This window comes from Cryptomeria japonica, chromosome 11, assembly GCF_030272615.1.
Source record: "Cryptomeria japonica chromosome 11, Sugi_1.0, whole genome shotgun sequence".
Taxonomy (NCBI): domain Eukaryota; kingdom Viridiplantae; phylum Streptophyta; class Pinopsida; order Cupressales; family Cupressaceae; genus Cryptomeria; species Cryptomeria japonica.
In genome coordinates, this window is record NC_081415.1 from 177,752,166 (window position 1) to 177,765,474 (window position 13,309).

Here is a 13,309-nt window from a genome sequence, read left to right on the forward strand (position 1 = left end):
TGAGTGGGAAACTTTTCCCCATGTCAACCTATGTTGGAAAATTAATATGTTTGATGATAGACAAGTATATAAGGAGGTCTTCCCCTCTCATTTGATCATAAGGCAATAAGGTGGAGATGATCATAAGGCAATAAGACTAAATTCAAGAATTCAAGCATTCTTCAAGGCTACATATTCTTCATCTATCCATTGGAACAACGTTGCATCATTCATTTGCAAGCATGTTTGTGTGTTAGGGTTTTGCCATGTTCATGCCATTTCATACAACATATTGTTAATTTTGGATCAGACTGTAGCAAATTAGATAGCAATAACAGAAAATAAATCAATTTGCACAAAGAACACCAATATACCCTAGGAAAACCTCCCTCTTGGAGGAGAAAAACCCAGCTACAATTCTCAGATCTTATTATTCAATAATCAATAGGTATCTTTACAATTTAGCTTCAACACATGAATCATTTAACATCAACATAATAGAATTAAATCTGTAAGTTAGGGCAAACATAGAACTTATCTGCAATGTACAATGTGATTTCTCTTGCAAGGGAGAATGGTGTTCATTGTTCACTATCACTGCTAAGTGAATTGTAGACCAGATAATATGTTCGCTGACCCTACAATAAGGTTTGTTGCCACTATAAACCAGTTCACTGTCCTAGGGATATGATTCATTATCTACAACAATTCACTGACCTTGTGATATGGTTCGCTCACCTTGAAGGGTGATTCCCTATTACTAAGGAGTGATTCATTGATGCTAAGGAGTGATTCACTGACATTGGATGATTGATCTTGCTGAATGGATGATTTATGCTCACGGTCCAACTTGTATATGTAGATGATCATGCATCCTAATTTATCTTAGGTCAGCCTTGTCAATTTTGGTGCCAAGAAGGATAGGTCATGATTAAATACAAATCACATATGAGAGATTTACAAGTTACATGATCACAAGTTACATATAACGCCCACTTAGGGCTCGACCAACACAATAATCATGTATGCCTTTTAAGGCCGACAGGACCACATACACACTTGGTGTGCTAGGTCGGCCCTAGAAGGGCTCTGACCTAGCTACATACATCAACACATATGTGCTTACATTCAAGAAGAAAAGCATCATTATAAGTCATTGTAGATCTAAGGTATACCTTTCCATTATTTACTTTAGTATTTTTAATATTTCATTCAAGGTTAATTCCAAACTGGGGTTTGACCAAAGGCAAGCCCCCTATTCCCAACCCCTTTCTTTTTCTTTTTGTGTGCAGGAAGCAATTGCGCAACTGTACTTCTTGAATTAAGGTTTATTTGCAGAGATAGAAAAACCCTTTTTGATGCATGGAAAGTTTGGAGGACCGATAGGAGGGCGACCTGGTCTGGACACATGGTCCCTGCAACTTTTGGCAGATTTCGCAGAGCAGCTTCGAATAATCTCAAACTTCTCAGATCTAGGTGCACGACAAAATCCAGAACTTATAGCTCACTGTTTCTACATATTTTGTCTCCAATTCTAGCATTTTACACTATTTTTTACAATTCAATATACAAAAGAGGAAAACCCAAATCAATCCAATTCACTCAGTATTCAGTCCTTGTCTCATTTAGGATTGGATCTAGTGGATTCATCTCCTGTTTTGAATGTAAAGTCCTCCAAGTGAAAATTGCCTTAGTAATTTCTCCTTTCCACATGGTGAATTTGCTAAGCTCAAATTTTCCACTTTACATTTTGGTGAACCCGACTTCTTACACCATTAATTCTGATTTTTGTTTTCAGATATAAGTGTATAAAATTTAAAATTTAAATTCTCATTTACAAGTTTTATTTCCTTGCAAATTATAAAAATTTAGAGGTTAATTTCACTAAAACCCTAATTTTTAATTTCAAAATTGAGCTTGTGATTTGTTTAATTTGTATAAATTATTTCAGATCTGAGTACTTCTTCAATTTCAAAATTCAATTTTTCATCTACAAGACAAATTTCACAATTAAATTTTAAAATTAAGTGGTTAATTTAAAAAACCCTAATTTAAAAAAAATTTAAAAATTGGGCTTGTGGGTTGTTTAAATTTCGAATTCCCCCCTTTAAATTTGGTTGCTAATTTCCATTCAAATCAAAAATTGCAATCTTAGACTAAATTTTAATTTTAAAATTAAGTGGTTAATTAAGAAAACTTAATTTTTAAATTTAAATTAATTTAGTGCATTTCCCAATTTCTCAATTTCCAAATCTTAATCTTAGATCTAGTTTTAATTATAAAATTAAGTGGTTCTTTTTACATATGCCCTAATTTTAAATTTAAATCTCTTGTGGACAATTTCAAATTTAAATTTTAATATTAGTGGTTAATAAAGAGAGCCCTGATTTTTTAAATTTAAATTAATTTTCAAATTCCAACATTTCAATTTTAAATTTTAAATTTAAGTGGTTCTTGTTACAAAGGCCCTAATTTTAAATTTGAATATCTTGTGGACAATTTCAAATTTAAATTTTAAAATTAAGTGGTTAATTAAGAGAGCCCTAATTTTTAAATTAAATTAATTCTCAAATTCCAACATTTCAATTTTCAATTTTACAATTAAGAGGTTCTTTTTACATTAAATTTCTTGTGGACAATTTCCAATTTAAATTTTAAAATTAAGAGGCCTAATTTTAAAATTTAAATTAATTCTCAAATTCCAACATTACAATTTTAAATTTTAAAATTAAGAGGTTATTTTCACAAGGTCCTAATTTTAAAATTTGATCTCTTTTGGATAATTTTAATTTTAAATTTCCTAGGAGGCTAAATTATTGCTCATTATTCTTTCAATCAATTTGCTTATTTAATTGAATAGTCATTTTTTTTTTTTTTTTTTGCATTATTCAATTATTTTGCAAGTTCCAAATCTCAAATTTCAACTTTCAAAATTCAAATTTTATTTCATATTTTTCAAAAAAATAAAAAAATACAAAAAATACAAAAAAAAAGAGAAAAAATTACAAAAAATAAATAAATCTTGTTTTATGCATTTTTTGTGCTTGCATGCTTTCATTCATTTCATTGCAATAGTTAGCATTTCTTTTCAAAATGTAAAATTACTCTTTGCAAGATTATCATGCCTTTGACAATCCATTTGCTTATAGACTATCATTTTGAAGAAGTATATAGTAGAGAAGAACTTGAGGAGGCTCTTGATGCTTTCCTTTACCACAAGCCTTCTAAACCATCCTTTTGCCAAAGGTTAATCAACATAATGTGTAAGCCATTTAGTAGTGATGTAATGGATGAAACTCTTGACTTCCCTCTAAATCATCCTCTAAATCTCCAACAATTTGCAAGGATATTGTCATGCATGACAATTCACTTTATGAACCTTTACCTTCTATCAATCCTACTTATGAAGAAGCTTTTGTGATAAAAGAAGTTGATGTGGTGGACAATCCTCTTTATCAAGCTTTACCTTTTAGAGATGACACCCTAATGAACCATGACAACTCCTCTTCTAAATCTTCTCTTGTTCATGAGGATACTTTGGTGAAAGAAAAGATTATTAACACTCCTTTTACAACTCTTCCTCTTAAGGATGAAGTTTTGAAAATCGATGTTAATCTTTTTCCTAAAAAGTTCCTTTCCTATAGGAATACCTTGGAGCAAGAGGATGATATCATAAACACCTTCCTTGATGTCACTTTACCTTCCATGCATCATATCTCTCCTAGAGAAGAAGTGTTGATGGACATTTATTTACCCTCTCCCAAATTTGTTCCTTCCAATGAGGGCACATTGGTGCACGAAGAAGTTATGAGCAATTATTTCAAAGATCTCCCTCCTAAAGATGAATCTTTGAAGAATGAAGTTCATCCTAAAATGTACCTCCCCCATGAGGATAATTTGGCGCAAGAAGATGAAATCATTAACAATTTCCTTAATGCTCTCCCTTCTAAAGATGTATCATTGGAGAATAAAGAGATCAATCAAGTAAATACCATTCATGTTTCTAGTTATGAGAAGCCTAAACCCAAGGAAACTCCCAATATCCTAAAAGTTTCAAAATATATATATGAAAGAGATGTTATGGAAAGACAACTAGAATAAAAATATGGTTATGAAATACATCAAACATTTAATGCTTGTGTCAAAAAGAAAGATCCTAATATTCTTCTCGCTTCTTTGAAGGACATTTATAAGGATCTTATTAAGAAACTCCATGGTATCCTAGCAAATATCTCCCTTTTGGACTTGATTCAAACTTCCCCCTCATACCACAGGTTGATCCAAGAAGCCCTTCATAAAATGGTTCCTCATCCTTCTTCTAAACCAAATGATATCACATTCTCACAAGATAAATTTCCTTCTATAGAGTTTAGAAATAGAGTTGATCCCCTTATGATTACTCCTCACATTTATGAACACAACATAAGAGGTACCTTAATTGATAATGGGTCAACACTTAACATTTGTCATGTTGACTTATTAGACAAGATCAATTGGGATCATTCTTCTATTCAAACTGACCCTCTTTTTGTTTGTGGATTTGATAATGTTCCTAGAGAGACACTTGGTATAGTCATATTACCTATCAAAGAAGGACATGTGACTTTACCTACTCCTATTCATGTCATGCCCAACCATCTTAATTATAACCTTCTTCTAGGTAGATCGTGGATCCATGCTATGAAAGCAGTACCTTCTACTCTTCATTGCACAATCAAATTCATATATCACAATGAGCTTCACACAATCAAGGGTGATACTAATCCTTGTGATTTTGTTCATGATGAAGTAGGATGCCTTTCTCCCTTTAATACTATGATTCCTTCAATAACACAAACTCTTATTAATGATGCCTCTTTAGCAAAGAATTGGGGTACATTAGACTTTATCCCCAAATCTATGCATGAAGCCTTGAAGCAGCCTTGTGTGTCATTTATCCAAACTTCTTCTAAATTAATTCCCCTCCCTCCTTCCAACACATGTCTTGATGATGATGAGGGATCTTCAGATTTTGATACTAGGAATGAACCCTATCCTCTAGACATTTCAACATCTATGCATGTACACAATGGATATGGTTTATAATGTGTGCAACAAAGTTTTTATGGTCATGAGAATTCTACACCACACTTTTCCCAAGAAGATTTAGGTTTTCAAAGTCCTCCTTTGTTGACATCCCCTTCCCCATTGTCTAGTACATCTAAGTCTTCTTACAACTTCTCATCACAACAAGAGATTATATTGTATGATCTCCTTAAAGCCAACTTAATTACTCTCCCTTTAAAGAATCAAAGAAAGAATTCTAAGAAAAATCAACACAAATTCTTCTTTTTGCAACTATCATTAAATCCATGGCCACTCCACTAATGAATGTCATGATTTAGAGGATAAAATTCAACAACTTATTGTAACTGGTACCATACAAATCCTAGATGGAAATGATTTGGACTCTCATATTTTTCCTTTCACATAACATTTAAGTTCCTATTATGTTTCTCCTCATTATGTGACATTGCTAACTTTCTTATTGGGGGCTCATTGTCATTTTTGGTGGTACAATTTCAAGTGCAATCATACTTTGGTAGCAACATAATAGTATTTTTATTCTTGTCTCCATTCTTGGGGGACGAGAATAGCATTTCAATCATTCTCTCTCACTTTCCCTTTGTGAAGTGGGGCCTTTATTAATGATCACTTATCGATTGTGGAGGTGTATATCCATGTTGAGGACCATTTTCCTCTTATTGGAACAAGTATCCCTAATAAGGATCTTATCCTTGCCTTATAAGTGCATATCCTTAATTGGACCTCTTCCTTAGTGTTGAAAGTCTATTATCATTCATCAAATTCCTATCTTTATTGAGTAATAACTTTTATAATGAACCCTTCTATATTGTGATATTCATCCCTATTGAGGATCTTTTACTTATTTTAGAAGAGTGCTCCTTTTATAGATCATCTCTCTTTGATGTCCTTGCCTCCATGCTTGGGGGGAAAGAATAATGTACTGTCTTCTTTATTTGTTGAGTTGCATTTTTCATAGTTTGATGTCATTTCTTATGAGTATGTGTGCATTCCTTGTTTGAAATGATGCATCTTTTATGAAAACTCTCTCCTTAGTGAAAGTGTGCAATCCTAAGAATCCACTTTGGAGGTGTGTATTCTTATTCCTCTTATCCTTCCAAGATGTCATCTTTATTAAGGATCTCCTATACTCTTGGAGGTAGATATCTTTATGCAAAGATCTCTTCATCCTTTGTTCATCATACATCCCTCAAAAGAATCCCTTTACATTTGTTGCAAGATATCTCTTTTACAATTATCTCTTCCTTTCTTAAAGAAACTAATCCTACTCAGGAGTCTTTCTTTCTATCTTGGAGTGCATGCATTATTGATTAGTTGAGATTTCCTTGGTGTTGAAGGTGAGTATCCTTGTTTCTATCTTCCTTAATTCATCAACATAGGACTATGTTGACATCTTAAGGAGGGGGGCATATATGTGGCCTCCTAGTTGCATTTTTTACTATCAATTATGAATATGGGATTGTTGTGTACTCATGTTTCATCCCTATTATGTCTATCATTCATGGGATTATTGCATCCTCATGCATAATCCTCATTTCATTTATATGATATTGTTGCATCCTCATGCTTCATCCTCATTTTATGCATCATTACATATCTTAAACAGGTTGAAGCACACTAAAAAATAGAGCAAAAGACTCTTACACGGGGTTCTATACACTTGAAACTAGACATCACTTGCACACACGCACGAGGATGAGTGGAAGTAGCTAAAAATAGCTATACTATTTTTACTCTCCTCCCCTCATGGATCACCTAGATAAAAACATCTAGGGGTGAGTTGTCCACGTCCTTTCCCACCATGTATCACCTAAATAAAAACATCTAGGGGCGAGTAGTCCATGCCCTCTCTCATCATTCTTCTCATGGATCACCTATATAGACACCTCTAGAGTGTATTCATGTTCTCTCTTCTTCCTCTCATGAACTCATAGTTTTGCTATTGATAGTTCATGGATGATGCTTTATTTTCTCTTTTATGTGATCATTTGTGTTCGTGAGATGAATTTTTTTTTTCAAGAATGATATTAGTTGTTGAGAAATTTTGATATTGAGGTCTCTTCGGCTTGTTGACTTGAGGTCTTTTTTTTTGGTCTTTAGCTTTTGTTGTGTGTCTTTTTCATTTTTTTATCCTGTTTTCTTTGTTTAACTTTTTGTTTGTCTTATTTTTTTGTGTTGGACCTTGCATATGTTTGAGTGAGTTAAGATCCCAAGATTGGGGGCTTGGTTCCTCGGGATTAGTGATATCTTATACTTCTTGTGATTTTGCTCTGCATTCCTCATCTTCTTCATCTCTCTTTCTTCTACTTTACCATGAGTATTTTCATAAGCTCATACTCCCACTAAAGTGGGGGCTAAATGTAGCATCCTAAAATTGTACCCCTTGCAATTTTGACTACATTTTGGGCCCTCATCTTATCAGTCTCATCCCCATGCTTGATTGAGACCTATTTATGCCTCTCCTATACAACCAAGCTTCATCTTTTCACTTTACACCTTGCATAGCCCCTTGTTCCTGGCCTAAATCAGGGTGGGACTAGGGCGCCACACCCTATTCCTCCCTAATCAGGACCTATTTTGGCCCCTAGGCCCTGTCTCAATTTAAACAGGAAACTTTCCCCCATGTCGACCTATGTCAAAAAATTAATATGTTTGACGACAAGAAAGTATATAAGGAGGTATTCCCCTCTCATTTTATAATAAGGCAAGGAGACTACATTCAAGAATTCAAGCATTCAAGAATTCTTCAAGGCTACATATTCTTCATCTATCCATTGGAGCAACATTGCATCATTCATTTTCAAGCATGTGTGTGTGTGTGTTAGGGTTTTGTCATGTTCATGCCATTTCATACAACATATGTGATTACATTCAAGAAGCAAAGCATCATTATCAGTCATTTCAGATCTAAGGTATACCTTTCCATTATTTACTTCAGTATTTGCAATATTTCATTCAAGGTTAATTCCAGACTATGGTTTGACCAAAGGCAAGCCCCCTATTCCCAACCCCTTTCTTCTTCTTTCTACGTGCAAGAAGCAGGTACATAAATTTACTTCTAGAATTAAGCTTTATTTGCAGAGATGAAAAAACCCTAATCTACACGCGGAAAGTTTGGAGGACAGATGGGAGGGTGACCTAGTCCAGACACACGGTCCCTACAACTTTTGGCAGATTTCACAAAGCATCTTCGAATCATCTCAAACTTCTCAAATCCAGGTGCACGACGAAATCTCAAACTTATAGCTCACTGTTTCTGCATATTTTGTCTCCAATTCTATTATTTTACACTATTTTTTACAATTCAACTTACAAAAGAGGAAAACCCAAATCAATCCAATTCACTCAGTATTCAGTCCTTGTCTCATTTAGGATTGGATCTAGTGGATTCATCTCCTCTTTTGAATGTAAAGTCCTCAAAGTGAAATTTTCCTTAGTAATTTATCCCTTCCATGTGGTGAATTTGCTAAGCTCAAATTTTCCACTTTACAGGGACCAATCTCTCAAGCCACATGAAGAAAGGAACTCTTTGCAAAAGGCCTTCGTAGACCACCGTAAAACTCAACTAAATACATGGCATGAACACAACCTCAATTCCAAACCCCCCACTATAAGTGTGAATTATCTCTAGAGAATAAACATTGAAAGAAGATATGTGAGGAGAATTCTTCACTATTTTTGTAAATAAAATAAAAAGGACCCTAAAAGCCCCTCTTCAAAAAATCCTCCAAAGTAAGGCATCTATTTTGCGCCGTGAACCACAAGAAGAAATTACATTTAGGCCAAGACAACTTATTCCACACTTATTTCCATAATGGAACACCAACCCTCCAATAAGTCTACTTACCCAATTCTAAGTAATTTGAAGCAACTAAGAACTTACCTTTTAGACTAGGACCCCAAGTAAGAACATCCATTTCCTTTAGAGAATTTCAAACTCTATTTGTCAAAATCCTAACTAGCCCCTACAATCCTCCTCTAAACATCCTAGAGGCCATTTCTGGGGATCTTTCCATCCATACAACTCCATTTGACTGAGGGATTGAACTATTTTAAAGTCTTTAACCCTACTCCAACCAACTTTAAAAAAATTGTTGCATAGAGATTGTAATTGCATGAACATTGATATGATATGGAGTGACCATCCCAAGAACCATATTAAAAAAGAGCATCATAACCTATATTATAGAACCAAAAAAGTCCTTGTTTAATTAACTTACAACCTCTTTTAAGAGTGTCCTGCATCATAGAACCCTTAGCAACTATGTTGCACCAAGGAACATCATTACTGTCCACCCTCCCATATACTTATTAGTGATAATTCTAGCTCAATCCTAATCGTTGTTAACATATCACCTCCAAAACGTCTTAGCAACCAATACCTAACCACTAAGACTTGCCAACCAAGCACTAAGACCACCCTCTTGCTTAGGCCTACAAACAAACTCCCACCTAACCAAACTACACTTTTATGAAGCAAATTTCCCACCCACAAGAATCGTTGAGAGAGAGAGCATCAAATTCCTTAATGATGCTCGAGGGATCAACCTACACAAAACACCTATAATTGGGAAGGGCCTAAACCACCAACTTCAGAAGCATCTCTCTCCTAGTAATTGAGAGTCACCTACAAACTAATGGCCAACCCTCCCACAAAAATTATCCAAGAACTCCTATCAAATTCATCTAGGATGAGGACTCACAACAATGGCAGCCAAGATAGACAAAAGGGAGAGATCCAATTTGAAATCTAATAATATGAGCAATTTCGATCTGAATAAGCCTACGAGTATTAAAGAAGAAAATAGAAGACTTGTCCCCATTAATAATTTGTCCAAAGGCTACGAAGTAAGTATACAAAGTCTTTCTTATGTTTATCGCCTCATTCATTCTGGCTACACCTATTAGAGTTGTATCATCCACAAACTATAAGTGAGAGTGAGGAGATAAGCTCTTATCCTAGCTCCATCCCTAAATTGAACCTTGGCTTACCCAAACCTTAATGATCTTCCTAGCCCTTCAACCATTAAAATGAATAGATAGGGAGACATGGAATATCCTTTCTAAAGGCCCCTAGAAGCTCCAAATAACTCCAAAAAATCACTATTGATAAGAAAAACAAAAGAAGAAGATTTGATGCAACTCATGACCCAATTCATCCACTTAACAAATCCAAAAGCTAAAAGCAACTTATGTAGGAAATCCCATTTAACATGGTTGTACGCTATGGCTATGTCCAACTTAATGAACATAACCTTCTCCTTAGAGGTTGTCATATAATGAATAGCCTTAGTAGCCACCACAATCCCATCCAAAATTTGTCTGCCAACAACAAATTCACCTTGTTCCATAGAAATCAATCTATTGAGTCACGACTTAAGCCTCTCTACAAAAAACTTAGTAATTATTTTACAATCCACATTGCACAAAGCTATAGGTCTATTGAGATCCAAAGAATTCACCTCTCCTCTTTTAGGAATAAGAGCAAGTTCAAATGTAGAATTTAGGGCTATTAACATCTGTTTGTTTCTTTGTGATTCCTACACTACCTCAAAAAGATCCAATTTGATAATCTCCCAAAACACTTGATAAAATTCTATTGGAAAATCATCATGACTAGAGGATTTTCCTTTCTTCAGCTATAACACAACTTCTTCCAATTTAATTAAAGAGATAGGTCTAATAAGAGCTTCATCCATCTTATGAGAAACAAGAGAGGGGATGCAATCAATACTAAGATTTTCATCATCTCCTAAAATAGGAGAGTCCCTTGTAAAGAAAGATGAAAATAACTAAGAAGCCTCCTTCAAAATCTCCCTGGAAGTTGAAAGTTGAAATCCCTCAAAAGACATAAGAGAAGTAATTAGATTCTCATTCCTTCCATCTTTAACATAGTTGTGAAAAAGGCTCATATTTTTATCACCTTCTTGAAGTCTGTCAATATGTAACTTTTACATCCAAAAAATCTCCTCCCTTAACTCCCACTCCTCCAACTTCTTCACATCAATGGGTTCCCCTCTATGAGTTTCCTTGGTTAGACCATGATCCTGAATATGATGAGTAATGGAATCCATGTGATTTTGAGCAGCCGCTTTAACCACAAAGAGGTTGCCAAAGCATTGTTTGTTCCAACTTTTAAGATTATACTTCACAAATTGTAGTCTTTTAACAAATGAGTACATTGTTGTGCCATATTCAAGTCTCCCCTTGTGCCACCACTTAGGGATAAAATCACAAAGAGAAAGGCCACGTAAGCTAAAATTTAAAGGAGGGATTTTTCAAAGCTCTGAAAGAATTAGTAGAGAATTTAATTAGCTAGTCATCAAATCCTCTCTAGTCTAGAATCTCTAAACTAGTGACCCAATTATCCCCAACCCAGTCGTAAGAATTTAGGAATTTGTCTAGCCTCTCTGAAATAGCATCCTCCCCACATATTTTGTTATATTCCATGTAAACATGCCATTGTAGGCTTTATATTTACCAAATTCAAGAAACCTATAACCTCCCTTAGTAGCCCATCAAAAGTGTCAAGCTTGACCATGCAACCCCTTTTCTCCTCCATACTAGAAAAAATACCATTTAAAAATGGGTAAAAATTATAATTTTCTTTTAGCCATTCCTAACTATTTAAGATGGTGATTACAATAAAATGAATTTAACCAAGACTTGTTTATTAGTAAATAATAATTTGTCTCGCTCATTTTAGATTAATTTTACACACATATTTATTCACAATGGCCCAATTAGGGTTTGAACCTTGGTGGGCACAACAACACCACCACCACTTAACCGACACGCCATGACATGAACCCAATGATATAATTAATTATTAAATATACAATCACATTTGACATTTAGAAAAGAAATAGAATTGAACTATAGCTTATATATATTCTTTATGATTTTTTTCAAGTATATGAAGAGTAAATTGATAACATAAATATATATTTTTTGCATATATGTATGTACACACACACACACACATAGACACATAGACACATAGACACACATATGTACACATATATATGTTATATGCACACACACACACACACACACACACACACACACACACACACACACACACACACACACACACACACACACATGCATACATGTATATACATATACATGTACATGTGTATATGTGTGTATACATATATATGTATATGTACATATATACATACACACATAGGGTAACAACGTCGAAGTAGAGGATCGATCAGGCAACAAAGTTGCCATAGAATTTATAGGGCCATGAATAAACATATACATATATACATGTATATATAGATATGTATGTACATATGTACATATATATGTATGCATGTATATATGTATGTATGTATGGATGTGTATACATGTATGTATATGTATATATGTATGTACACACACACACACACATAGACACATAGACACATAGACACACATATGTACACATATATATGTTATATGCACACACACACACACACACACACACACACACACACACACACATGCATACATGTATATACATATACATGTACATGTGTATATGTGTGTATACATATATATGTATATGTACATATATACATACACACATAGGGTAACAACGTCGAAGTAGAGGATCGATCAGGCAACAAAGTTGCCATAGAATTTATAGGGCCATGAATAAACATATACATATATACATGTATATATAGATATGTATGTACATATGTACATATATATGTATGCATGTATATATGTATGTATGTATGGATGTGTATACATGTATGTATATGTATATATACATGCGCACAAACATAAATACATACATGCATGCATACATACATACATACATGCATGCATGCATGCACATATACACATATATACACATATATACATATACATATACATATTTTCACATTTGGCATTTATAAAAGAAATAGAATTGAAGTATAGATTATGCATATATTCTTTATGAAATGTTTTCCAAATATATGAATAATAAATTGATCGCATAGACTTTTATAAATTTTAATGTAAATCAAAACATGAATATACATAAGCAAACATATAACTTAATATCATTTATGCATAACAATTAAATATGCATCCACAAAACTCAAAACACAATGCAATAGTCTCATCATCCATAAGAAAACATAGAGTTAACACATGGGTCTCATACTACATTGAAATTGATTTTCCAAGAACATTTGGTAATTGATCTCCTAGTGCTTGGATATCTTAACCTTTATTGAGAGAAGATATAAGTAACATTGCA